This window comes from Lepidochelys kempii, chromosome 8 (genome assembly GCF_965140285.1).
Source record: "Lepidochelys kempii isolate rLepKem1 chromosome 8, rLepKem1.hap1, whole genome shotgun sequence".
Classification (NCBI taxonomy): domain Eukaryota; kingdom Metazoa; phylum Chordata; order Testudines; family Cheloniidae; genus Lepidochelys; species Lepidochelys kempii.
The window spans coordinates 72,946,554-72,973,490 of record NC_136387.1 but is presented as its reverse complement, the minus strand read 5'-3'; the positions used below and the strand labels follow the sequence as shown (position 1 = coordinate 72,973,490).

Below are 26,937 nucleotides of genomic sequence, written 5' to 3'. Positions count from 1 at the left end.
TGCTATGAGTTTTCAGGTGTTCCGGCCCCGGTGGTCACGGCCCACTCGACCAGGGTGCAGGCGACTTCCATGGCGTTCCTGGCACAGGTCCCGATCCAGGAGATCTGCAGAGCAGCCACCCGGTCCGTGGTGCACATCTTCACGACCCACTATGCGGTCAACCAGCGGGCCAGAGGGGACGCGGCAGTTGGCAGAGCGGTCCTCCGAGCAGTTGTTCCGTGACTCCTACCCTCCAGAGGTAAGCTTGTAATTCGCCTAATGTGGAATGGATGTGAACAAGCACTCGAAGAAGAAAAAATGGTTACTTTCTCGTAACTGTTGTTCTTCGAGATGTGTTGTTCACGTCCATTCCACCACTCACCCTCCTACCCCTCTGTCAGAGTCATCAGCAAGAAGGAACTGAAGGGGTCGGGCCAGCGGGGGTATATATGCGGGGCACAGTGGTGCCACTCGGGGGGCCTGCCGGGAGCCGCTAAGGGAAAAAGTTTCTGATGCTCGTGCACGCGGCACGCGCACACCTAATGTGGAATGGACGTGAACAGCACATCTTGAAGAACAACAGTTATGAGAAAGTAAGTAACCGTTTTTTATTCTCCCTTAAGATATACCAAACCAGCAACAAAAGTAAATTTCTGTTTCACCACACTGGCTAACAAGAAGTCATAACAGCAGTTTCCTTAGGCATTCCAGTTCTTATATCACCATCAAAAACACTAAACTTTAAGATGAATGGTTCTTTATAACCAATTTAATCAAATGAAAGGTTCTTCTGATCCCAAAGGATCAGCCACACACCCAAGTTAATATATAACTTAGATCTTACCCAATAATCATGTGGTTGCCAATCCTTTAGTATCTAAAGGTTTATTTATAAAAAAAGAAAGAAAGTTGAGAGTTAAAATTGGTTAAAGGAATCAAATACATATAATAAATGCAAAGTTCTTGGTTCAGGCTTGTAGCAGTGGTGGAATAAACTGCTGGCTTAAGTCAAGTCTCTGGTTGCTTCCAAATCATTGGAAGGTCCTCAGTCCCTAGGCATACACAGCATATGCAGCTGCATAGGGCACCATGAAATTTGGAGCACCAAATTGCCCCAAATTTCATGGTGCCCTAGGCAGCTGCATGCTGCATGTGAGGCAACACCAGCCCCGGTGACCAGCCATATCCTGCGGCTGGCCCCCCCTGTGGGCTGTGTCCACTGCAAGGGGCAGGGCCGTCCGTGGGTGGGGTGGGACCCCGGAAAACTCCCTCCGCCCTGCCTCTTACCCTTCCCCCCTGCTCTGCTCCTGGCCCGCCCCCATTCCACCTGTTCCCCAAGCAACCCCACACTCACCAGCAGTGGTGGGAAGCGGAGCAACCTGACCCTAAACCGTTCTACTCTGCCAGCTCCCAGCCGCGGCGCTCTGCTTCCTGCCACCGGTGAGTGTGGGGAGGTTGGGGAAAGGATTGTCTCCCGCACTCGCTGGTGGTGGGAAGCGGAGCGACGCAGCCCCAGCCCGCTCCATTTCCCTTGCCCCGGCCCCAGCCATGTCACTCGGGTTGGGGAAAGGACCGCCCCCTGCTCTCAGAGCGGGCTGGGACTGGGCTGTTCCACTTCCGCCACTGCCGGTGAGTGTCAGGGGGGATCCCTTCCTCCTCCGAGCGACATGGCTGGGCCCAGGGCGGGGGAAGTAGAGCAGGCTGCTCCCAGCCCTCCGCTAATCCTCTGGACCTGTGGGGCCCCCTAAAAATGTCTCCCCATAGCTCCTGCCTCCCAGACCCTGGGCACCCAAATGGCTAGGGACGGCCTTGGTCCGTTGGTTAGAATGCTCCCATTATTACAAGTTCATAGTCCAGAGGTTTGAGCAGGAAAGAGGCAAAATTGAGATGTTTTCAGCGCCTTTTATAGCTTCTGCCATGTGGAGGGAAATCCATTGTTTCAAACAAAGCCCTCAGCACAGCTAGTGGAATATTACAGGTAAAAGACGGAGTTTGGAGTCACATGAGCAAGTCACATATCTAGGCATGACTTCGCTTAGTCATAGCAGGAAATTCCATTAAGAGTAGGTACAGGAAATCCTCACTTAACGTAGTTATGTTCCTGAAAAATGCGACTTTAAGTGAAACGATGTTACGCGAATCCAATTTCCCTGTAAGACTTAATGTAAATAAGGGGGTTAGGTTCCAGGGAAATTTTTTTCACCAGACAAAAGACTATATTATATATATATAATATATAATATATATATATGATTTAACTGGGAATTGGTCCTGCTTTGAGCAGGGGGTTGGACTAGATGACCTTCTGGGGTCCCTTCCAACCCTGATATTCTATGATTCTATGATATACACACACACACACACACAGAGTATACGTTTTAAACAAACAATTTAATACTGGTACACAGCGATAATGATTGTGAAGCTTGGTTGTGGTGGAGGAGTCAGAGGGTGGAATATTTCCCAGGGAATGCCTTACTGCTAAATGATGAACTAGCAATTGGCTTAGCCCTCAAGGGTTAACTCTCACACTCTGCAAGGCAGCAGTAAAGGAGGGAGGGCACACAGAGACCCCTGTTTATGTTTGAGTGATAGAGATGCACATTTCCCCTTTAAGTATGAAGAGTGGAGTCAGAAGTACACTGCCTTGTTAATTAGATCAGCAAGCTGAGACCTGACTGACAGGGCTGCCTAAGGCAGCAGCTCCCTCCCTCGTGTGTCCCCCTACTCTATGGGAGATGGGGTAAGCAGGCTGCAGGAGCAAGGGGACACCCTTACATTAGCCCCCCTCTTCTTCCCCTCTCCACGATACAGCAAGCAGGAGTCTCGGGGAGCAGCTCCAAGGCAGAGGGCAGAAGCAGCACATGGCACTGCGGGGAGGCACAGCTGAACTGCCGGCAATTGATAGCCTGCTGAGCAGCTGCCACACAGGGAACTTAGAGGAGCGGGGAACTGCCAGTCCACCCTGGTTCCAACCACCTCGCAGCTAGCTGCAATGGGCTGCTCTTCCTGCAAGCAGTGAACAAAGCAGGAAGCTGCCCAACGATGTTAGAAGGGGGCATTGCACAACTTTAAATGAGCATGTTCCCTAATTGATCAGCAACGCTGGACGACTTTTAAGTTAGGGATTCCTGTAGGTGTCTTCCATTATGAGTTAAGTGTTCTTCAATGGGCCATTCTATTCAAGGAGAAACTGCTGAATTTGGAATTAATTTGCAAACTGGACACTATTAAATTAGGCTTGAATAAACACTGGGAATGGATGGGTCATTACACAAAGTAAAACTATTTTCCCCAGGCTTATTTTTCCCCCCTACTGTTACTCAACACCTTCTTGTCAATTGTTGGAAATGGGTCATCCTGATTATCACTACAAAAGTTTTTTTTTTCCTCCTCCTGATAATAGCTCACCTTACAGATCACCCATTTTTTCATGTTCTCTCTCTGTATATATCTATCTTCCTACTATATTTTACATGCATCCGATGAAGTGGATTTTAGCCCACGAAAGCTTATGCTCAAATAAATTTGTTAGTCTCTAAGGTGCCACAAGTACTTCTTGTTCTTTTTGCTGATACAGACTAACATGGCTAACACTCTGAAATCTATTTGAATAGTTCCTTCACAGTGTGCTGGCTAAACATCTTGTTGGTGCTACCCTGAAGCAAACACCATAGAAATACAGGCACATAGTTAATACTCCTAACTTCATCTACAAAAGTGATACATGCATACAAATAGCATAATCATATTCAGTGAATCATAACCTTTCCATAGACACTTGACATAATTTATACAAGATTTGTCGCAATTATATAACAGTGGTAGCAAGAATGATCTACATGGTCATATTTTATCAGGTAATGTCACAGACCTATCCTCCATGAATTTATCTAGTTCTTTTTTGAACCCTGTTGTAGTCTTGGCCTTCGCAACATCCTCTGGCAAAGAGTTTCACAGATTGATATAACATTGTATTGATATTAATATAGATATATAAACAAAGGCAACAAATGACTGATTTTAATTAAAATGACAGATTTAAAAATTTAACTTGTATTAATGTATTAGACAACATAACTGTAGACATTTTGATAAACAAACATGGAACACACTTCATTTTTACAGTTGCTCTTTACTGTGGTTTCTAAATGATATTACTTAATTTTTGAGTTTATGGTTTTTCTAATCAGCAAAAATAACATCTGCAAAATGGAGGGGAAAAAAGGAAAGAAATTAGTCTCTTCAGTGCTTTGGCACATTGCAATACTAATAGACTGGTTCCCCAGTACCATTTGGGATTACATTAAAAGAACTTTTGAGAGACCCTTTGCAGAGAGAGAGAGAGAGAGCTGTGAGAAATGCTAATATTTAAACTATGAAGGCCTGAAGGCTGCTCTAGCTTTCATTGGCTGGCTGCAACCCCGAGGGGTTGATAGATCAGCTTGGATAAGTGGTGAATAGGGACATACTGGCCATGCTCACTTACTCTCAGCCACAACCCCTGGGCTGCCACAGGAGTGACATAAGAGCTACTTTGCTGGCTCTATTTCAGTGAAGGACCCCTCTGCATTGGTGTGATTCGCCCATAGCCAGTTGCTGTGTCCACTTTGTGCCAATGGTATGATCTTGTTGTTAAGGAAAAATGTCCTACTATTCAATCTTAATTTTAATTTACGTAATTTCATTCCATTGTTCCTCATTATACTTAAGGGACCATCATAAACAATTCTGCTTTCTCTTTTCAGTATGGATACCCATCATACACAGTATTTTTCTTCCTCATAGACAGAAAAAAGAAACATACAGTCAGGAAAATCATAAGAAATAGGATTTTCACCTTGCTCTTTCCTCCCAGCATAACCACCACAACCATAAAACAACATCATACTATAAGCTGACGTATTAGAGTACTCCTATTGGGAGTTTGTCATCTGTATTCAGTCTTTCCTGAACCATCTCTTCTGGCTTTTAAACAACCTTCCACCCTCCCCAAGCTCATCATGAGAAGCAAGCTCCCCACAGACCAAGACCCACCAGCTGGAAGTGGCACAAGACCCTGCCATAACAGGTACAAAACCTGCAGACATATCTCCACTGCTACAATGATCAACACCCCCAACAACACACTTTTCAAGAGCCATGCCTATCAAAACATGGTATACCTCATCCAGTGCACTAAATGCCCCAATAATATCTATGTGGGTGAAACCAGACAATTGCTATGCCTTTGAATGAACTCACGCACAAAAATGATAAAAGACAAAAACAGCATATCACTTTTCACAAAACGATCATTCCATATCTGACCTCTCAGTCCTTCTGAAAGGAAACCAGCATAACACCTTTAAAAAATGAGCTTGGGAGCATAAATTCATAATTTTGGTAGATGCTAAAAATTGTGGTCTTTAATAAAGATACTGGATTTGTAGTTTATTACAAAAACCTACTAGACCAACCCTGCTAACCCCCATTTTTTTGTCATATGACTGAAGAAGCATTAATGGGAGCCACTTTGCCATGAATAGTCTCTTAGAATACATGTTAACTACTTATGATAAACAACCTGTTCCACCTTGTGCTTAACTGTGACACTCCGAGTAACTTTTCCAGACCTGAAGAAGAGCTGTTTGTAGCTCAAAAGCTTGCATTTTCCCCCCACAGAAGTTGGTCCAATAAAAGATATTACCTCACCCACCTTGTATCTGTACTCAAGTAATTTGCTTCAAGTCACAGATGAATATATCTTTGGGGATAGATCTAAACACTGACAGACTTTGCTATCCTAACTCAGACAGTATAATCAACTTGATATTCTATCTTGTATTTTAGTAAAGGCATAAAATAATACTGGACAGGAAAAGACTATGTAGCACAAAGAGCCAGTCTCCTTCAAGTTCATTAGCCTACCTCTGCTTTGTTTTAACATTCTCCTCATTAAAAAGTAAGTTTGTCTTTTATATTGATGTGGGCTGTTTGCTTTCAGTGCCGTTAATTACAATATTCTGTTGCTTTACTGCTTCTTGGGTGCTGGAATTGTTCTGCCTCTATTCCCTCTTTATTTTAGTATTCCCTGTATTGATGGTGAAAATTACATGTTATTGTTGATTCCTTCATGGGGAGACTAAACTCTGTCACAGAAGTGGTGACCTCAGCTATTGAGGTCAAAGGTTGGTAAACTTTACTGGATAGCATGGCATAAAGTCCTGGTTTGATGAATGGCACCAGGACTTGAAATAGGAGTAGCAAGTCCAATAGTGTGAGCCACAGTGCTAGGTCTCTATGTCTGCAGAGAATTTGTGTGAACTGTTGGCTGAAAGGATTGACAATTTTCCATTAGTAATGAATTACAGTAGTAATTTCATTAATTTCTTCACCTCAGTCAGGATATGTAAGTGTAAGTTGCTTAACCATGCATCAGAGGAACCATTGCATTTAACCTTTAGTCCTTTGCTGTGTAGGGCCAGTTAAGAAGTAAATTAGCGTAACATCCCTTTTAAAAAAATTACTTTAGATAAGCAGCAGACATAATTTTTGCCTGTTTTTAATTTAATAGCAGGTTTATGGTTTTATGCAAAACCATTCATATTACATCTGACCCTTTGGGAGCTGGCTTTTCTCATCTGTGTAATTTGGTGACTTTAATAATCTGCTGTCTGTTAAATCCAGCACAGGCTTGATTAATGAATTGTGATGAACCAATGCATTAATTTACAGGTTTGGTCTAATACCCTAAAAGGCTACATCAGTGTTTGCAGTTATTAATGCTAATAAACTCAGGGAAAAAAGCAATATGAGGAGTGGTAAGGGAAAATAATATGTGAGAAGTCTTGTCTTTATTCAGCATTTATTGTTGGAGCTACTTTCCTTATAGAAGGGGCGTAACATCCTGTGTACCATACAACATCAAATCAAGCAACCTGATAAAGCTGTAATGTGCAGTAAAATATTTCCGTTGATGGGTCTGTCTGCCACAATGCAACCCTTTTCTTCTTGCAAGGCATTATTCAATACAGCTTTCCATGTTGTATTTTCAGCTACTAAATAGCACATAGTTCTGAAATCTACTGGTACTATATTCACAGCAGAAACACTGTTCCGGCTAACAAATTCCTTAGAAGGTCCCTTGTGCAGAGTTCTGGTAGATTTGAAACAGATTTTTTTCTGCACATAATTTAATTGTTTGATTTTTGTTTTGAGATAAGATTTCTATGATATGGAAACAACAATAGAAAATTATATTAAAGCTTCTTGATTACATTTTAAAGACAACTGAAAAAAAAATCTCCCAGTATAATCACAAATTTGATATTTTTTATATGGTGTCATAAATATAAAGGGAAGGGTAAACCCCTTTGAAATCCCTCCTGGCCAGGGGAAAGCTCCTCTCACCTGTAAAGGGTTAAGAAGCTAAAGGAAACCTCGCTGGCACCTGACCAAAATGACCAATGAGGAGACAAGATACTTTCAAAAGCTGGGAGGAGGGAGAGAAACAAAGGGTCTGTGTCTGTCTATATGCTGGTCTTTACCGGGGATAGACCAGGAATGGAGTCTTAGAACTTTTAGTAAGTAATCTAGCTAGGTATGTGTTAGATTATGATTTCTTTAAATGGCTGAGAAAAGAATTGTGCTGAATAGAATAACTATTTCTGTCTGTGTATCTTTTTTGTAACTTAAGGTTTTGCCTAGAGGGGTTCTCTATGTTTTTGAATCTAATTACCCTGTAAGATATCTACCATCCTGATTTTACAGGGGGGATTTCTTCATTTCTATTTACTTCTATTTTTATTAAAAGTCTTCTTGTAAGTAACTGAATGCTTTTTCATTGTTCTCAGATCCAAGGGTTTGGGTCTGTGGTCACCTATGCAAATTGGTGAGGCTTTTTATCCAACATTTCCCAGGAAAGGGGGGGTGCAAGTGTTGGGAGGATTGTTCATTGTTCTTAAGATCCAAGGGTCTGGGTCTGTAGTCACCTAGGCAAATTGGTGAGGCTTTTTACCAAACCTTGTCCAGGAAGTGGGGTGCAAGGTTTTGGGAAGTATTTTGGGGGGAAGGACGCGTCCAAACAGCTCTTCCCCAGTAACCAGTATTAGTTTGGTGGTGGTAGCGGCCAGTCCAAGGACAACGGGTGGAATATTTTGTACCTTGGGGAAGTTTTGACCTAAGCTGGTAAAGATAAGCTTAGGAGGTTTTTCATGCAGGTCCCCACATCTGTACCCTAGAGTTCAGAGTGGGGGAGGAACCTTGACATATGGTATGGATTTTTAAGTTACTGGCTATTCAATTGTTTGTTCTATTTAGTGATTCAGAGCAGTAGGCGGTATACTGTTACAGTGGGGTCTTTAAGTGTGGTGCAATGGAGCAAAAGGAACTACAGTTTTTTTTCTAGGAAAAATGTAGTAGCAGCGGGATAAGAAGGGGGTTCCAAGACATTGTATTGGTATAAAACCTCTACAAAAAGTTTATTTGATACTGAACATTTAAATTCTGAAAGTAAGATCCCTGGTACAGAAGTTCAAAGGAAGAATTTTGTTTCATCAGCCCTTGGGTATTTTCATGAAATACTTGAGCCTAGACTTTCTCAAATTACAATTCCAGCTCTGCCTAGTTATGATAAATATAATCTAAGAATTATTATTTTAGACATTGATGTATCCATCTTTTAGTTTGTTAAATATAAGATGACATTTAAAGCCCATTTTAGCAATCATGCCACCGGCCTTTTCTTTCTAGTGGGGTGTAAGAATTTTCATTTGTCCTTGAGATAAATGACAGTGCTCTAGAACTGGCATCTCATTGTCTTGAGTCCTGTATCTGTGGTACCAAAACAGCCCGGGAACTCATGGAATGGTATAAAGAAATCAACATTATTGTTTAGGTTGAGCAAAATATTATCCCCAGCTGTTATTTATCACTTCCTTACTCTTAGGGGAAGAATAATCTCTGCTAGATCTCTTTGGTTTTAATAGGATTCAAAGTACATGATCACACTAGATATTGTACCTGAGGCAATCTCTAGACTGTTGATAATTACATGCAGAAGTCATTCAACAATAAGTCAATTAAGGTTGATGAACTTTAATAAAGTCATCTGTCAATGCAATAGATATTGTTGGTGAATTTCCTAATCCCATATTTTCAATTTTTTTGAAATTCCCTTATGCTTCATTCTGTGATAATTTTCTGTTTTTAATGGCATAAGTAGGCCATGGAAATTTTATGATAAAAACAAGCCTTGACAATAACCTTTCTAAATCTGACACAAGTGTCAAAAATTATGACAGAAGCCAAACTAGCTATCAGATTTACTCAGGTGATGCATATCTACCAAAATGACACGTTTCAGAGTCGCAGCCATGTTAGTCTGTATCCGCAAAAAGAAAAGGAGTACTTGTGGCATCTTAGAGACTAACAAATTTATTTGAGCATAAGCTTTCGTGAGCTACAGCTATAGCTACAGGTGTAGCTCACAAAAGCTTATGCTCAAATAAATTTGTTAGTCTCTAAGGTGCGACAAGTACGCCTTTTCTTTTTATATCTACCAAAGAAGACAAGAGACTGAACAGGACATTTCCCTTAACTCTCCAGGCAGAAGATTAAAAAAAGCATTAACTAGGGAAAGCAGAGAACATAAGAATGGCCATACTGGGTCACACCAATGGTCCATCTAGCCCAGTATCCTGACTTATGACATTGGCCAGTGCTAAATGATTCAGAGGGAATGAACAGAACCCAACAATTCTGAGTGCTCCATCCTTTGTCGTGCAGTTCCATCTTCTGGCAGTTAGAGGTTTACACTGCCTGGTCTTGTTGACTAACAGGCATATAGTTATCACTCAGATGTATACAGGCCATTGTAGTGTAATGTCAATATAAATTATGACCTCACAAGCCAATCAGCAGCCAGGATTTCCCAAAGTTCTGGAGTAAACTTACTTTGCTAAGGGGATTTTTTCTGTGAATTTCTCAGGATGCTGGAGAATCCTTATTAGTTGGTAGGTGAGGTTAGTTTTTATTTTATTATTACTTTTTTCATTATTACAGGCTTGTGCTTGCCTCAAGATACGATAAGTTAAAATACAGAAGATACTGGGAGTGGGATTGATTTATAATAAACTAATACATATAAATGTGTCGTCTGGCATATACATCTTCTGAGTGATAAGGATGTCAGCACAAAGCACATTAGAAGTGACACTTTCATATAGTGAAGATACTACCCAAGGCTTTAAAGGTGTAGCATTTTGGCCAGTGTGAGCTGTTAGCATATTGATATTGATTCAGGGGCCCTGGCAATACCAAGTGTCATCAAAGGGAAATGGTTGTCAGAGAAGTTACAAAGGACTCCTCTGTAAAGAAACAGAATGTGTTGCTGGCCATTACAGAAAGAATGAAGGAAAGTGTGGAGGAAATCTGAAGGATAACCTACCACTCCAGCAGTGCCTTTTACAGTGAAGCAGCTGAGTGCAAGATATGATCCTTGGCTTCTTAATAGTACTCATATAGCACTAAACATTTGTGGTGCTGTATAACAGGTAGGGTGTTCCAAACAGAGACCTTGCCTGATAGAGCTCCAAATCCTGATAGAGCTCCAAAAGCACAAGGCAGTATTGAAAATTGATATCACAGGCTCCTTTATGTCTGTACAGACCATGTCTAGGGCCTTCCTGTGGTGTCCTTGATTTTCCCTACTTCTTCCCCTGGGGAAATGCTGCTTTTTCCATAAGACAGATGATTATGGGGCCTTAGGCATTCTGTCACAGTCATTGAAATTTTCTGTAATTTTCACTCCATGCATCTGAAAAAGTTGTTTTTTTACCAATGAAAGCTTATGCCCACATAAATTTGTTAGTCTTTAAGGTGCCACTGGACTCCTCGTTGTTTTTGTGGATACAGATTAACACGGCTACCCCTCTGATACTTGAGTCATTGAAACAGAGATTTTGAACCTTGGTGTCTCCTGCTGGGAGCTCCATTGTGTCTGTACCAGAGAAAGAGGTTTTAAAATGGAGGGAGAGTAAAGAACGGGGAAAAAACGAACTTAGAGAACTAAAGTTGTCTTCAGAGCATCACTGATGGAACTCTGATGTTGACTTTTAAAAACTTTACACTTCGTGTTTATTGTAGACAAACTGACAGCAGTTTAAAATTCCAAAAATCCTGGAACACAGTTTATATAGTGCAGTTTCCTTAGATTATATTCAGTAACCTACATTTATTTCATCCATCTATTTCCCCAAATAATATCATGATCTGCTTTAGACGGTATTATTTGGAATGTCCCTATCAGACTCTTGCTTTTCCAGTGGTGATGTTTTGGAACTATCCTTGTAATGTATTTGTAATTGCAGATTTTGGATTTCACAGAGGCAAGTCTCTTTGGTATAGTTTTGTTGTTTTGCCAAAATGCATTTGAGAATTCTATCTCCTGAGCAGGGACACATTTTAAATACTTTATAACTGCTCTAAATAGCAGATTTCCAATAACAGGTTGGAATAGTGCTTGGCCTACTTTTCTACAACAAGAAAAAAACCATTAAGCAAAGATAGGAACATGTTTGTGTAATTTTGATGCCATTGTCCCCTAAGCTCCACAGGAGGGCTCAGGTTTTTCTCTTTGTGTGCAAAACAGATTCAGCCATCTTGTTGGAGTTACTAGCTACTTTCTAGCCCATGCTTCCCTGCCTATGATACAGGGAAGGAGGGCAGGTTAGGAGAGATGATACCTTGCTGTGGTCACTTTATTCTTTTTTCTAAGAAGATAATTAATAGTTTTTAAGGCTGGAGGGATTATTCTGATAATTTAGTCTGATCTCCTGAGCTAACTGGACGTGGCCTGGAGTCCACATGAGGTGCTCACCTGTCTCCATACAGTTGTTTGGGCCACCCTGTGTTGGACATTACATGGTTTACTTCCTTATTCCTGAACATCCAGGCGATAGTACATGGACATTATAGGGGTGTAAAAGAAGAGAGTAAGGCAGAGAATCTATGGCCAGGAACCTGACTGATCCAGGCGTTTGAGGGGCGCAGTGTCCCCCATAAACTTACATGTACCTGTTGATGTCAGTTAACTAGCAGTTTTTAATCAACTAATGCTCCACTCTTAAAAAGTAGCTCTTTATTCTTTTTAAATTGAGTGTCTGTTCTCCCTGATCTTTCTGAGTAATAGTCAAACTGGTTTTGTAACTTGAACTTAGTCTCATTACCCTAATGTTACCTTGCACGCAAAGGAAGGCCCAGCCCAGACATGGAAAGTTAAACAATCTTCTTTACAAACACAGTTAAGCCCAAGCCACTGGGTATTTGCATCTACTGCTCACCTGGCTGGATGATAGTACAGAAGTGCATTCCAATAGCTGTTCGGATGTGGAGTAGTACAGAACTGTCTCTGCAAAGGACACCCCATTGTAAGAATAGCTGACTGAAAAAACAGGTGCCTGTGACCCAGGAGATCACTTTGTTCTTGATATTTGCGCTCTTGCCCTGTGGTTCCTATTCAGAAGAAACTTAAATTTAATAAGGACTACAGGATTGGGCCCCAAAGGTCAAATGCACTTGTTTGTAAAAAACTAGTTGCATTGTTTCAGTTTCCACCATTAGATTTTCAATATTATTCCGAATTAGGGTTGTCAACTTTCTACTCGCACAAAACTGAACACCCTTGCCCCGTCCCTCCTCCGAGGCCCCGCCCATGCCACACCCCTTCTCTGAGGTCCTGCCCTCGCTTAGGGTGACCGGATAGCAAGTGTGAAAAAATCGGGACCGGGGTGGGGAGGTAATAGGCGCCCATATAAGAAAAAGCCCCGAATATTGGGACTGTCCCTATAAAATCAGGACATCTGGTCACCCTACCCCCGCTCAGTCCATCCCCCCTCCTTCTGTTGCTTATTATCCCCACCCTCACTCACTCACTCATTTTCACTGGGCTGGCTTAGGGGACTGGGGTTCGGGAGGGGATGAAGTCTCCGGCTGGGGGTGCGGGCTCCAGGGTGGACCAGAAATGAGGAGTTCAGAGTGTGGGAGGGGGCACCAGGTTGAGTCGGGATGTGAGAGGGGATGAGGGCTTCAGCTGGGGGTGGGGATGAGGGGTTTGGGGTGCAGGAGGGTGCTCCGGGCAGTGCTTACCTCAAGCAGCTCCCGGAAACAGCGGCATGTCTCCCCTCCGGCTCCTATGCGGCAGCATGGTTAGGCAGCTCTGTGTGTTGCCCGGTGCACAGCTACCACCCCTGCAGCTCCCATTAGCCATGGTTCCCAGCCAATGGGAGCAGGGGTGGTGCTTGGGGCAGAGGCAGTGTGTGGAGCCCCCTGTCTGCCCCTATGTGTAGGAGCTGGAGGGGGGACATGCTGGCTGCTTCCTGGGAACCGTGTGGTGCGGAGGCTAGCAGGGAGCCTGCCAACCCTGCTGTGCGGGGCTGCCAACCGGACAGTCGACGGCCCGGTCAGCGGTGCTGGCCGGAGCTGTCAGGATCCCTTTTCAACTGGGTGTTCTGGTCGAAAACCGGACAGCTGGTCACTCTGTTCCGAATTCATAAGCTCCAGTCTGGCCCATTAAAGTCCTCATGTTGAAGAATAGGGTTGCTAATGAGAGGACTTTATCTGGATAAAAGAGAAGCTGTTTTGAACATTTCCTGTTTAGCTTTCTCTCAATACACCATCGGTGCCAGAAGTTGAAAATCGGGTGGGACTGTAGAGAGAAGAAATAATCTTTTCTGGACTTTCAGCAGGGCAACTAAATGCTGAAGTGAATTCTCTTTCTCTTGTAAAGTGGGTTTAATTCATGGGGATTTCATATCGGCATAAACCATACATTGGTCCATTGAAGTACAGTATGTGATATCCCCACTGTACCGGTCTATAATGTTGAATTCCAGGGGGCAATCTCATTTCCTGGGTTAGCAAGACTTTTTCCAGAGGGCACGCAAATTATACTGTGTAGTAGCAATATCAGTAACAAAGGGACTATATTTTCTTCAAGCCATATGGCTTCCAAGGCCTTCCCATGCATTCTCACTAAAACCTGTGCCATTCTGCAGAGTGACCCAAACAACTTCTTTTTTGGCATATATTACAGTTGTTTTATATTTCTCATTTGTAAAGATGCAAAGCAGAATCCATCATAAAAGGTGCTAAACAAAAGCTCATAATAGGCTTATGCTTGTGCCATCTCTTGCTTTGACTTGAGCTGTGGTGAGCATTATTCAAAAGTACGTCCTCCTGTATTATTTAGTAGGTAATTATTGGTCTTCATGCATAAAATGAATGTGACATTCCAGACAGATGTTTATTGTTGGTTATATATTTTTTCAAAGTGACAGCCACTGAAATTTAGAACGATTACTATGACAGAAGCCTCCATTTGTACGTTCTGGAGGTCACATTCTTATTACTGACATGCCAGTAACAGCACTTCTGTGGGACTGCATGTATACGCTAGCATAATTTGCCTTTTTTAATGCAGTTTCAGTGTGCTGCTTTCACAGTTGTTTTTGGTCTCGCAAGCAACAGTATACAGCGTGGTTTTACAGTGCTATCTTTTTCCACTAGGGGTTGCTGTTGAACTTCTAAAGAAACTGATGTTAAAAAAAACATCTAGAAGAAAAATCTGACAGTACCAGTCTTTCTGATGCTGTACATGGAATGTTTCGGAAGTGTTAGTAATAAATACTTCTATCAGAAATCTTCATATTCTATATATCTGTATATCATACCCCAAGGAACGCAATACAAAGACATCGCTGGCAGTGTCTAATTTTGGCTTTTCAAACTATGTGGGGGATGTCAGGGTTATTTTCCCATGTGTGACATTTATCTTCTTTCACAAACAAATGAATGCAGGGTTTTAATTAATTTCCAAGTGCCTCCCAGGATGATTTTTTCCCCTCTAATATATTAATATGATTTAAACTTGCATTCTAGAACAGGCAGTTTGTTGGAAAGGCTTAGCTGTCATTCTGTCTTATCAATAATCTAAACATTAACGTGTTTACAGGGGAGAAATAATATGTCTCTCTTTCTTTTAAGCAACATCAATGTGATTTTTATCTTGAACATATATTAAAGAAAGCATTATGCTGCCTGATCTTTCTTTCCTCTCCTTTGTTCTGAGAAGGTTCCTGTGCCCTTTCTGCCTCTTGCATGTAAAAGACACAGTTTTAAAAGTTCCTGCTTTCACAGTGAAATTCTTAAAAATGCCACCATTCAAAAAGGTTGATTCTTAGTTGAAGAGACAGAAATAGTAGGCTGTGGTAATTTATAAGGTAATGGGGCATTAAGTAATTTAATTTTTACTTTCAGTATCTCCCACTATTAATAGTTAATGAGGAATGAAAACAAAACAAAAACGCTGAGAGATATGGCTGATCAGAATAAGACTAATTTAGCAAACAAGGCACAACATTGTACAGATTTCATTGGAATTAATAAGGAAAATGTTCGGGTAGCAAATGAAAATGTTGTTTCCTTTTTTTGTATTGTAAGTGAAAGCCATAGTTAGTTATGGTATTTCTGTGATATAATATAGAAGAAGTTTACAATGAAAGCAAATATCTTGGCTAATATTGTTCCCATAGCTTTTTCTTTACATATACCTAATAGTTGCAAGGATCAGAGCTCAGCCCTTTAACGATTTTGGAAAGAAAAGCTATTTTGTTTGTCATGGTTTTAGTTTTTGGGTGGCTTTCTGGAGGTTATTTAACCGCTAGACTGTGCTTGTAGGTTAATGGTTATATCTAGCTATCTGTTAGCTACGTATTCTGTTAAAAATCTTAAGAAACACTTGAGTGTTTCATTAAAGCAGGTTTTGAAAATGGCAATAATAAAGGATTATTTTAATTTACAGTAATACTCTGTAGTGAAAAGATTGTGTGTCATTTAAACATTCCAGAAAATATATGAAACTGCTTCTTTTTAGTATGGTTAGAAATTCCATGCTGTTTGGATTTTTTTAATGGGCTTTCTAAGGGCTTTCTAAGTCAACACCTTTCATGTGGCCAGCTGGGAATTTCAGTAACAAAATATAAAATCTATATTGTGAAAAAGAAGTTTGTATTGTACAGTCGTCTTGTCTTGATGGTGTGTTTCTTCTGTCTTGCACTGAGACATAAGCACCAAGAAATCACTTTAAAAAGCAATCACTTTGACACAGACAGTGCACAAAATCTGTCAGACTACGATTTCCAAGATTTGGGGTAGTAATGCTTCAGAACTTAAACAGTTCTCTCTCTTTAGGGTTTTGTTTGTTGTTCTTTGTTTTTTGACATCTTGTACATTAAATCAGGGGTGTTTTAGGGACAGGAAATGACAGCTCCTGCTTCAAAGTATGATTCTATGTACTGATAGATTTGCCCTTCTCGTGCAGGCAGGTTGCCAGCTTCTGAACAACCTTATTGTGAGAAAGCCATGTCATCTGGACCCACAGCCTTAAACTGCAGGTTAATCACTAAGGAGACTGAAGTCAATTCTCCACTCTCCTGCTGACTATATAAGAGGTAAAAATATTTAACTTTTACAGAACTGTGAATCAGCTTTAGCATATTTTTGAGGAGGGTCACAAAAAATCCCATTGAGACATTTTGTATGATAAATAGGAGCCCAAAAGTTATATCATATTTGAGTCTCTAAGCTGACAATGTCATCTTCAGTGAACATATAAAGTGACTGACATATGACTCTAGCATATCCAATAAGCCTCCTTTATTCCCCTGAAACTTGACATAGTTTGAATTATTATTATGTTTTAATGGTAGAAATTGGAGTAATTTAAAACGTATATATTTAAATATTTAGAAATCAAAATGGGATGGCATGCAGCAATGTTACAGCAGGATATAAAATGCTGCAGCAACTGGGGCTGAAGCTGATTTTGTATACTATAAAGAAAACATAATAAAAATAATTTAAAAAGGGTAAGCTACCAAACTGTGGATTCCTGGTTCACTTTTCACTTCTACCTAACTCTTTGTAACTTTACAATGAAAGAGTCAGAAATTGGAGCCAATTACCATAATATGTGGTGCTTTGGTGGGAGCATGTTCTACATCAGACAGTTAAAAGGTTTTATTGCTATTAGGAGCATGTTAATGCCCTTGATAATGTCTCTAGTTGCTTTGTAATGTCTCTTGTTGAAGTATAGAATTCTTTTATCTTCTTATTACATTATGCAGAAACTTGAATTGAAAAGATATTTGCAGGAACATTTAAAGTAGTGCATCAATCAGTTTCAAAGAAGAGAAAATGTTCTCAGAATAGCTTATAAAAGGATAACTGTCAGTTTTATTTTGGATGAAGAAAGAAATCAGCGTAAAAGGCACTTTATTGTAAAAGCGTACTGTGCAATTCAATAAATATTCCATATAAATATAAGGGAGAAGAAAGTTCATAATTACCTGATGACTTAAATGTAATTTAAGTTATACTTTCAGAATACAGCAAGCAGTGAAGAACTCTTCTTTTTTCCAGTGTATTCCTAGTATTAGCTCAAGCCATCAGCAAGTGATAACTTAAATCTCCCTCATAATGACTTGAGTAGATAAAGCATAATTATAATTTAACAATATCACCAAGGAATGTAAAACTTTCAACAAACCACCTAAGTCTATTAGAAAAATACCATTATCACTCTTTCTTTTTGTCCGAACATGATTTCTTGCTGTGTGTTTATTCCTCCTGGCATTCCTCACCTTCTTTACTACAAGGTTATTTTGAGTATTTATACAATTTAATTGTAAACCTTTTATGTGATTTAGGTGTAAAACACTTTCAAATGGTATCATTATCCAGGAAGCCAGTTTTGGTTACTGTACTCTCTGAATCAGAGGTGTCTTGCTATCCTACCTACAATACAATGTTGCAGCCTGAAATGCAGGGAAGGCTTTTTTGCTACTTTCTAAAAATGGGGAATGGCAGAAGATGTTGAGTTGTAAGTTTGGTTGCTGTGCTCATACTGCAAACACTTTTCAGAAGAAATTTAACTTTGGAGGCATGATTTCTTCAAAAATCCATCGTTCACGCCCCTTGACTAGAGGAGGAGAATGGAATGATTTCTGGCTTAACAATTCTGGGTTTGTTTCATGGAAAACATTTGATACAATAAAATAATTTATATGAAATGCACTTTCAAATTTCTATAATAAAGTAATTCTATGCAGGAATGAGTTTTAATTCTTTTTTAAAAATTCTAGGAGTGTGCAGAGCATTCATGTGAAATGTGAAACTATTTGTTTTTCACTCCTACAGCTTAAAAAAGGAACAATTATTTTTATTTGAACATTATTGCTAAAAATAAGTACACTTTTTTCTTGCTCTGAACTCTGCACTTAGTTTCAGCTTAGAGCAAATTTTCACTCTACTAAGTTTTACACTGATTTTTTAAAAAAATTACATGCTATTAATAATTCCCTGGATATGTGGGTTTATAATGGAAATGCTGTCAGACACTGCAAGAACAAATCAGTCAATTATATACATAACATGACTGGCTTAAATTTTATTTTCATAGCACTGTTTTTCTGCATAATTCATTCAAATGGTTTCTCCTTATTTCAGTGGGAGTTACATGAACTCTCTGAACTCAATAGTGTACAATGTGCTTTTACTACCGGCATTCCTCATTTCTTGACCACTCATTCCCTATTGCCTCTATGTAGACCTTTCAGATCTCCATGATTTCTTGCCACAGGTGGAATTTCAGTATCCCAAAAAGGGCTTATTTAATAACAAGAAAACTTCAAACAATTTCCAGAAAGGAGGCTTCATAAGTTATTGAACCCCTGAGAAAGCAATAATTTACAACCAGCAAGTTCGTGGGTTGTACACATCTGTGTATTCTGCTTCAGAAAATAAAGGCTGTTACCATAGCAACTGCCACATAGTATGGAACATACGTTACTTGTGAGATTCAGAGCTTCATGTTAAGAAACCTCTCCTCCTGGCTCCTCCATATGTTACATGAATTTGTGCCCTTCTGCAGGGTTTGCATGTGTTTTTCATCAATATCTGTTTTCTTTGCCCCCTTTTGTTCTTATACATGTTTCCTCTTGTTTGTAAAACAAAATTATTGTATCTGTATTTCTGAAAACAAAAGCAAATAATCACCAAGCTTTTAAAGATGATACAAGAATGTAGTCAAGCCCAAAATAACCTTCCAGTCTTGTTACCAAAATTGGAACTTGTTCCCTCAATCTACTGTTCATACCTCTTTATTTCATAAAGTGTATTTGACGCTACTTTAATATTTTAGCTTACTTAGTAGCACAGTTAGGGGGAGAAAAAAAGTACCATAGCAATTTCTTTATAAACACACATCTAAGGCGTGGTTTGGGAAATATAGGTAGAATACACTGAAAGCTGCTTATAATTTATCTCATATGGACTTTTCAGGGGTTCGTGATTCTGAATTACGTGTGATATTAATTCTTTTATTACCACTTTTATAATCTATATATCTCTAATTTTCCTAACACCACGGTACCTCAATGCCAAACAAATTCTTATTTGATGCCATTTCCGTGCAAGAACTCTACATATATATCATGAGTATTGGATGTCATTTGCACTTCTGCAAATGTTACTCCTGGGGGAATTCTGCACCAATGAGCAATGCAGAATTTTGCAGACATTAAAGTTGTACATGCAGAATTTCCTTTCCCCCCACAGAAATGGGCTGCAGTGCTGCTAGCCGCCACTAGGGGCCACTGGACTCGGCAGAGCCCAACTCGCACACAGAAGACACTGCTGGGAGGAAGGAGAGGGAGCTAGAGGGCTCCTGGCAGCTGCAGTTCCCAGTGTGCCCTGAGGGAAGGAGATGGTGGTGCACAGGAAACTTTGTGCAAGCCTGGAACCAAGCGTCCTGCTGTTTCTCCTCTGGATCCTTGGACTCTGGGGGGAGAGGATGTGGGTATCTGGGGACGAGGGTGTTTGGGTGTATTGGCTGGGGGGGCCCCCGCAGGTGGGGTTGGGGTGGGGGAAGGTTGTGGGTGTCTGGCCCCTGGCTGGGCTCTGGGGGTGGGGGTGAGAGATGGGGCAGAGAAACTGGAACTTGGTCGCATGGGGGTTTCTTTAACTCTCTACTCCCAGGGGAATTTTTGAGTGTGTCTGTATTGTTACAGACATACTTGCTGCCAGGTATTTTGAAATAAATTAACAAAATAATTGAAATTGGCATGATTATGTAGCATTATTTTGACAAATAAATGTTGCAGAATTTTAAAATACTGTGTGCAGAATTTATAATTTTTGGGGGCACAATGCCCCCAGGAGTAAAATGTATAAACAATAGTGCTATTTGATGGGAGAAGTGGACTGAACACATAAAAAAAATACATTGACACAAGATGTTTTCAGTCTAAGGTATGAGTTGGGTAAAATGTGAAACAAACTCTGAGCACAGATACAACATGAATTGAACAGTGAGAAGGCTATGGTGTTTAAGGAATTGTACAAACATTGGATGGCATATGGTGGATATAACCTTAACTGGAACACTTCATGGAAAAAGTTTGGCTTTAGCGAATTTTAAAAGAAAAGAAAGGGGGAGCTTGGCCTTCATTAGCTGGAGAGGTCTTCCAGATATATATTGGGTAGAGAAATGGAGAGTGGACAAAGGAAACAGTAAGAAGGGAAGCTTATGTGGACCAACGGAAGTGGGAGGTATATAGTAGGAGATCAGGGCATGGATGAAAACAAGGTAGGTTATGAAGGACTTGGAATGTGAGAAGGAATGTTTATAATTTATTATTTGTGTAATAGGAGCACGTAGAGGCGCCAACTAAGATCAGGGCTGAGTTAATCTAGGTATTGTGCAGACGCATAGTAAGACACAGTCTCTGCCCCAGTCTGTATAGACAAGACAGACAAAAGGTGAGAAATGAGAGGCACTGACTTTATGCAGAAGGGAAACAAGTACCGTAAATTTATGAGCTGAGGAGCTTTGGATAGAGCTACAGGCAAGAGGAAGATTAACTGGAGTTGGGAAGATAGGAGATGGGTTTGCCAAACAGGAGACAACTAGAGTAGTCAAGATGCAAAATTGTAGGAGTACAGAGGTAATGTCTTGGCAGTAGAGCTGTGAAGGAAGTGACAGATTTTGAAAATGCTGTAAAGAAAATTGAGAGATTACACAGAGTATGACAAACTCTGCTCTCAGATGCCCATACAGCTTTGTTGGCTCCACTGGAGTTTTATGAGTGCAGCCGAGAGCTGAATAAGTCCCAATCTGTGTAGTTTTATTCTCCACAGCAGTGTTTCCCAAACTGGGGACGCCGCTTGTTTAGGGAAAGCCCCTGGTGGGCCGGGCGGTTTGTTTACCTGCCGTGTCCGCAGGTTCGGCCGATCGCAGCTCCCACTGGCCGCGGTTCGCCTCTGCAGGCCAATGGGGGCTGCGGGAAGCGGTGCAGGCCGAGCGATATACCGGAGCGGCGAAGCGTGGCCAGTGGGAGCCGCGATCGGCTGAACCTGCAGAAGCAGCAGGTAAACAAACTGGCTCGGCTCACCAGGGGCTTTCCCTGAACAAGCGGCGTCCCAAGTTTGGGAAACACTGCTCCACAGAGAAAGCCTCCTACCTCTGTAAGCAAAGCTGAAACTCCTTGGAATGAAAATAATTTCAAAAAGACAGCTCTTTGTGCCAAAGATAATAAAGGTCAAACAAGGAATTCTAGAAAATAATGAAGTGTTTACATCGAGTCTCATAGTTTTACAGGCAGAATGATGACATTAAAATACTAGAGAATTTTAATTGGTGAAGAGAAAGAGGAAACCTCTCAGCTCTTGAACTATCATTAAATTCATCCTCTTTCATAGCCCCCACCCTGTTTTCCACCATTTATGACATGACCATTCAGTCGCTTCCTCAAATACATGCTGTTGCCAACAGTAATCCTACCTGCTGAGTTTAAAATACAACCTCAGCTTTCCCTCTAATGGAGCTCAGCCAGAGCAAGCAGCACTGGAATGGCTTGGCTGAGGGATGCTCCAATCCTCTGTAATTTTATTCATTCAGATTTATTGATGGGCAGCGCACTTAAGAACAGCCATCTCTTTTGGCACATCACAACCTAGAAACTCTCAGTGATCACTCAGTTGTTGTAGCCTGCAAGCATTAACCCTCTGTGCTTAGCTTACAGTGCTGACTGCCCTGTATGGACATTCTAATTACTTTGGAGGCACTCCATTTTGTAGTGTATGCATAATTAGCTAGTTATTTACGTTTTATTTTAGTTTCTTTCCTATCCAGGGCATTAATGAAATCCCATTGTGACATCACAACCTTCCAGTTGAAGCAGGTCTTCCCTTTAGGGATCAACCACCCTTTTAAATTAATGAGCCTCTTTGCAGAAGCTGCTTCATAATTTTATCAGCAGTGTCTGTAAGGAGATGTGCAAATTGCCCAACTCCTTTCTTAGGGGCTGATCCAAAGCCCATTGAAATCAAAGGAAAGTCTTTTATTGGCTTAATGATCTTTGGATCAGCTTGTGCTTGTATTTTCTTTTTGATGATATAAGAAATCAAAAGGGGGAAAGGAAGCATTAAACCTTCCCACATGAACAGAAATATGTGGGAAGGGGAAGGAGAGATGTGAGAAAGCTGGGTAGCAATGGAGATCATTGAAGTGTAGGATGGGCTGTATGCAATAAGTGATAGCATCATATTATTATTAACAAACAGGCTATCATTTATTTTTCTGTGAAGAGTCAGAAGAATATAGGAACCAAAATTGCACAGAACTTGGGCTCCCATAAAAAATGAGCTTCTTGTGAGGTATTATTTGGCAAAAACTTGAAAATCTTACTTCTCAACCTCTTTTGTTAGGGAAACTTTGATAGCATTAGCAAAACTTTAAGAGCTCAGTTCTGCCTCTATTCACATCCAGAACACCCTGGATTTTTAAAATGTAATTTGAACAACAACAACAAAAAAATGTTGCTAAGCAGCAACCTCATTCAAATGATCTGAAATAGGTATTCTTACTAAAATTTGTAAAGCATCTCAGGGAACTTGCCAGGTATGCCAGGTGAGAAAAGGAAAGAGAATATGTCCAAAATGCAGCAGAGTATGCATCTACTAGGAGAGAACTGACCTAGACAAGTCAGTTGCTGTGCATGTATTGTTTGAACCAACTTTATTTGAAATTTTGGTTTAATTAAATAAGTTAAAAGTGTCCCTGGTTTCAGTGTGTGTCTTTGGTCAAGGTTTCAGGCATAATAGAAGTCCTGCTTTTCTATAAATAAAAGTGGACAGTTTCTTAAGTGTGGTCTTAAGTATGTGTTTGTTTTCCTTCAAACTCAAGCATGCTTGACTTCATTTTCCCTCCACATGTTTTATTCAACAAACAGAATGAATGCTATGGAGGTTATGACAAAGCAACTCCCACTCATCAACAGTGAGGCTGGGAGTACAGGAGCATGTTCCTCATTGGTCTCTTTTATCTGAATTCTCCTTAGAGATTCCAGTTCAACAGAGAAAAGGAAAATATTAATGACCAAATTCGAGAGAGAGAGAGAGAGAGTGAGAGTGTGTGTGTGTGTGTGTAAGTCAGGGAGGAGAGTGGGAAGGTTACGTGAGGAAGAGGGGAACCCTGAAGGTGATTATCCTAATTATGCGATCCAGAGCATGCCCTTTTCTCATTTCTCAGGAGCAGCGGCACTCAACCTCGAAAACCTGGAGAATGGTTTCATCACTGGTGATGTTGCAGTAAGTCACAACATTGTGGTGTCTGATGTCCTCTGGCACTAAACTCACTGTTTGTGCTGTAATGTTCACATAATGTTATCATATCCTGATGCCATGTCACGTTGAAAATGTGACTGCCAGGCTGTTGTGTCACAATAGTTTTGTGACTTGACCTCCATTTTGACATTTTGGAAGCTTCTTCCCTTCCAATCCTGAATGCTGGGAGGCAGTGGAAAAGTGTGTCTCATCTATTTCTCTCCTGCCCAATACACCCAATTGGCTGCTCAGAGGGATGGAGAGGGCTCCCAGTGTCTCCACAGTATTTGCTCAGCACTTCCCCATAGCTGTGTCTGTCAGGCAGCATATGGAGGGCGCCTGTGTTCATTTCAGACCTATGGACTCTAGAACAGGCACACGCAGGTCCTTGGAAAGTTGCATGCCACTCTAGAGCCATGGATTTAGTATTACTTTTATTCCTAGTTCAGAGTAGAAACAGCCAGTGATTTTGTTAAGCATCATTGTTGATACGTGCTAATAAGGAAAGTCCCCTTTTCCCCCAGGAATTCAGTTGGGGTTTTTTTGTTGGCAAAACAAAGGTGGCAGCATGTTCACCTCTTTCTGGCAAAATAACATCAAATTTGAACTCTCTTATGTGATTCAATGAAGGAATTGCTATGATCTTAATAAAACATCTTCTACTTATTTAAATGCACCATTCATCTACTCCTGCTCATACTACACACAGTCCCTAGTTTGGAGAAGGATGACTTTCAACTAACACATACATCACCAAAGGAGAAGATCTACCAAAAAAAAAAAAAAAGGGGGGGTGGGGGTGGATAATAAAATCCAGAAGAGAGAGCTCTGAAAGAGAATCTAATTTTAGCAGTACAGTGTATTAGAGAAGTGACCAGAGCTCACAGATACTGAGAATGAAACTAGTTAAAATTCTGCTGCTCATCCTCTTTGTACGGCATGGGGATGGGAGGGGGGGAGTTCCTGTATGATTTGACTTGCCAATTCATTTGTAGAAACAATTATAAAATGCAAATATTTATGAATCACTGTATATGTTGTAATCTTATTTTCAAAACAAACATTGCCTTATATTGTAGTTCCTTGATGCTGTGAGTTGAGATTTTCCAACATTTGTCCCATTTCAGGCAATGAGCTGCAGGGGATAAACGCTGCTGCTCAGACAGAGGGGATGTATGGTAACTCCTAGAGCATCATGTGTTTCTGGCAAGCTATTGCCTCCATCTAGCATGTGTTTTTAAAAATGTTCAAATTAGGTTTAAGATGTATAATGATATTTTTCATATTTTAATTGTGACTTAGGCAAATGTTAAGCCAAGCTGTACAAATAATTTTCACAGCAGATGACAACATTCACATTTAAGTCTGGGCATGTAACACGCTGACACAAGGTGCTCTTTGATTTATAAGGCAGGGAAGTTTTCTGTTAGATGTAGCTTGTGTTACTTTTACCCAGCAGTTAAATATATATTGCAGAGTGCTACAGATGGAAGGCATCTCTGCAATTTACTGTACACAAGTCAAGAGTAAAATTATTGAGAGGGGTGGGCCAAAGGAAAGGGAGTCAAATAGGAAGAAATTAATGCGGTTTGGAATCATGGATATCAGAATGTTGAACCACCCGGTGAATCACCTGAGCAAGGTAGAAGGCCTGCTGGTAGGAAGGAGGCAACACTTTACAAAGCTGGCTGGAGTTATGACGTCACCCTTTATTTCAGGCATCAGTCTTTGTGACTACCAAGCTGCTATCAACTCTTGGGGCCCTTCTGGACTATCAGCTGCTCTTAGGTACCCAAATAGCATTGTCCAGAGAATGCCTTTCTCAGTGTTTGCTTACCAGTAAAGTATAACGACTATGGCATTTCCTTTCAGATGTGAACCCAACTTCAATAATCCACATCTTTATCACCTCCATGGCTTTGCAGCTAGTTTGCTGCAATGTGTGCTACTCACAATTGACTGTAGATGCTACACAGTTATTTCAGTTGGTTCAAATGTCAGCAATCTGTTTTTGAGGGAAGAAGGATATTGCAACAAACACACATTATGTCATGGTTTCATGCTGTATTACACTGACTCTATCCATTTCCAAGCACACACTTTGGCCTGGCTCCATGCTTCACTACACTGGTTGTATCTAATTCCAAGCACAGACTGTGTCATTGCTCTGTGCTGTATTATGCTGACTGTATCCAGTGCCAAGCACAAGCTATAGCATTCCTCCATGCTATTCTATGCTGACCTTGTTCAAATCCAAGTATCCATTACAGCAATGCTCTGTGCTGTTCTACGCTAACTGTATCCAATTCCAAGCACACATTACATCAGTGCTCTGTGTCATTCTATGCTGACTGTACCCAATTCCAAGCACATACTACAGAAATGCTCCATGCTATTCTGTGCTGACCGTATCCAATTCCAAGTACACATTACTTCATTGCTCCATGCTGTTCCTTGCTGACTGTATCCAATTCCCAGCACATATTATGTTACTGCTCCATGCTGTTCCACGCTGATTGATTCAATTCATCCACATATTTTGTCATTACTCTGTTCTGTACTTCTCTGACTACCCAGTTCCAAGCACACGTTATGTTATTGCTCCATACTGTTCTATGCTGACCATATCCAAATCCAAATATGCTTTACATCATTGTTCCATGCTGTTGTGTGCTGACTGTATTTCCAGTTCTAAGCTAACATGATGACCTTGTTCCATGCTGTGCTACACTGACGTCATGTGTCTTGGAACTGGATGTAATCATTGCTCTGTGCAGTACTACACTGACTGTATCCAGTTCCAAGCTCACATGATGTCATTGCTGTGCACTACTATGATGACTGTCCTGTTCCAGCACTGCCTCAGGATCCTGACTGTAATCTGTAAAACTCTGGGGTAACCTCTTCCTTCTGCAAGCCAAGACAATTGCTCTCAATGGGAACTGTGGGTGATGGTGTCCAGAGCACCCACCCATCCTCTGACTTACAGGACATCCCGTATGGGGTGCCTAAGTTCCACCAACCGTCTCCAAGAGCTGGTAAAAGCATTTTATTAGATAAAAACTGAAGTTCCAGGTATTAATCATGTAAACACTGATGCAGTGACACACGTACAATTTTATACTATGAATAAGGCTCTGTGGGATACTAGCTCTTAAATATTTATTTTTTCCCTTTTTTCATACCAGTGTCCTTTGTTCTCTTGAAATACAGGTGGTCACTTGGTCTCAGGGTGAGATACTTGGGAGCTGTGCA

At 40.8% G+C, this 26,937-nt stretch overlaps 2 long non-coding RNA genes across 4 annotated transcripts; both read left to right on the top strand.

Moving 5' to 3' along the window:
* Nucleotides 1–4,843: 4,843 nt before the first annotated feature.
* Nucleotides 4,844–16,469, top strand: LOC140916055 (uncharacterized). 2 transcript variants are annotated; one of them, XR_013636187.1, is made up of 3 exons: nucleotides 4,844–5,050; nucleotides 5,812–5,923; nucleotides 16,340–16,469. It is a non-coding gene; the product is annotated as an uncharacterized LOC140916055 (long non-coding RNA). The 2 variants fall into 2 exon arrangements; XR_012160405.2 differs by having other exon boundaries at nucleotides 4,844–5,923.
* A 3,197-nt stretch (nucleotides 16,470–19,666) lies between these two features.
* LOC140916054 (uncharacterized) lies at nucleotides 19,667–26,924 on the top strand. Of its 2 annotated transcripts, none has more exons than XR_012160403.1 (3): nucleotides 19,667–19,872; nucleotides 23,609–23,667; nucleotides 26,896–26,924. It is a non-coding gene; the product is annotated as an uncharacterized LOC140916054 (long non-coding RNA). The 2 variants fall into 2 exon arrangements; XR_012160404.1 differs by lacking the exon at nucleotides 26,896–26,924 and adding an exon at nucleotides 25,401–25,429.
* The last annotated feature ends 13 nt before the right edge of the window (nucleotides 26,925–26,937 follow it).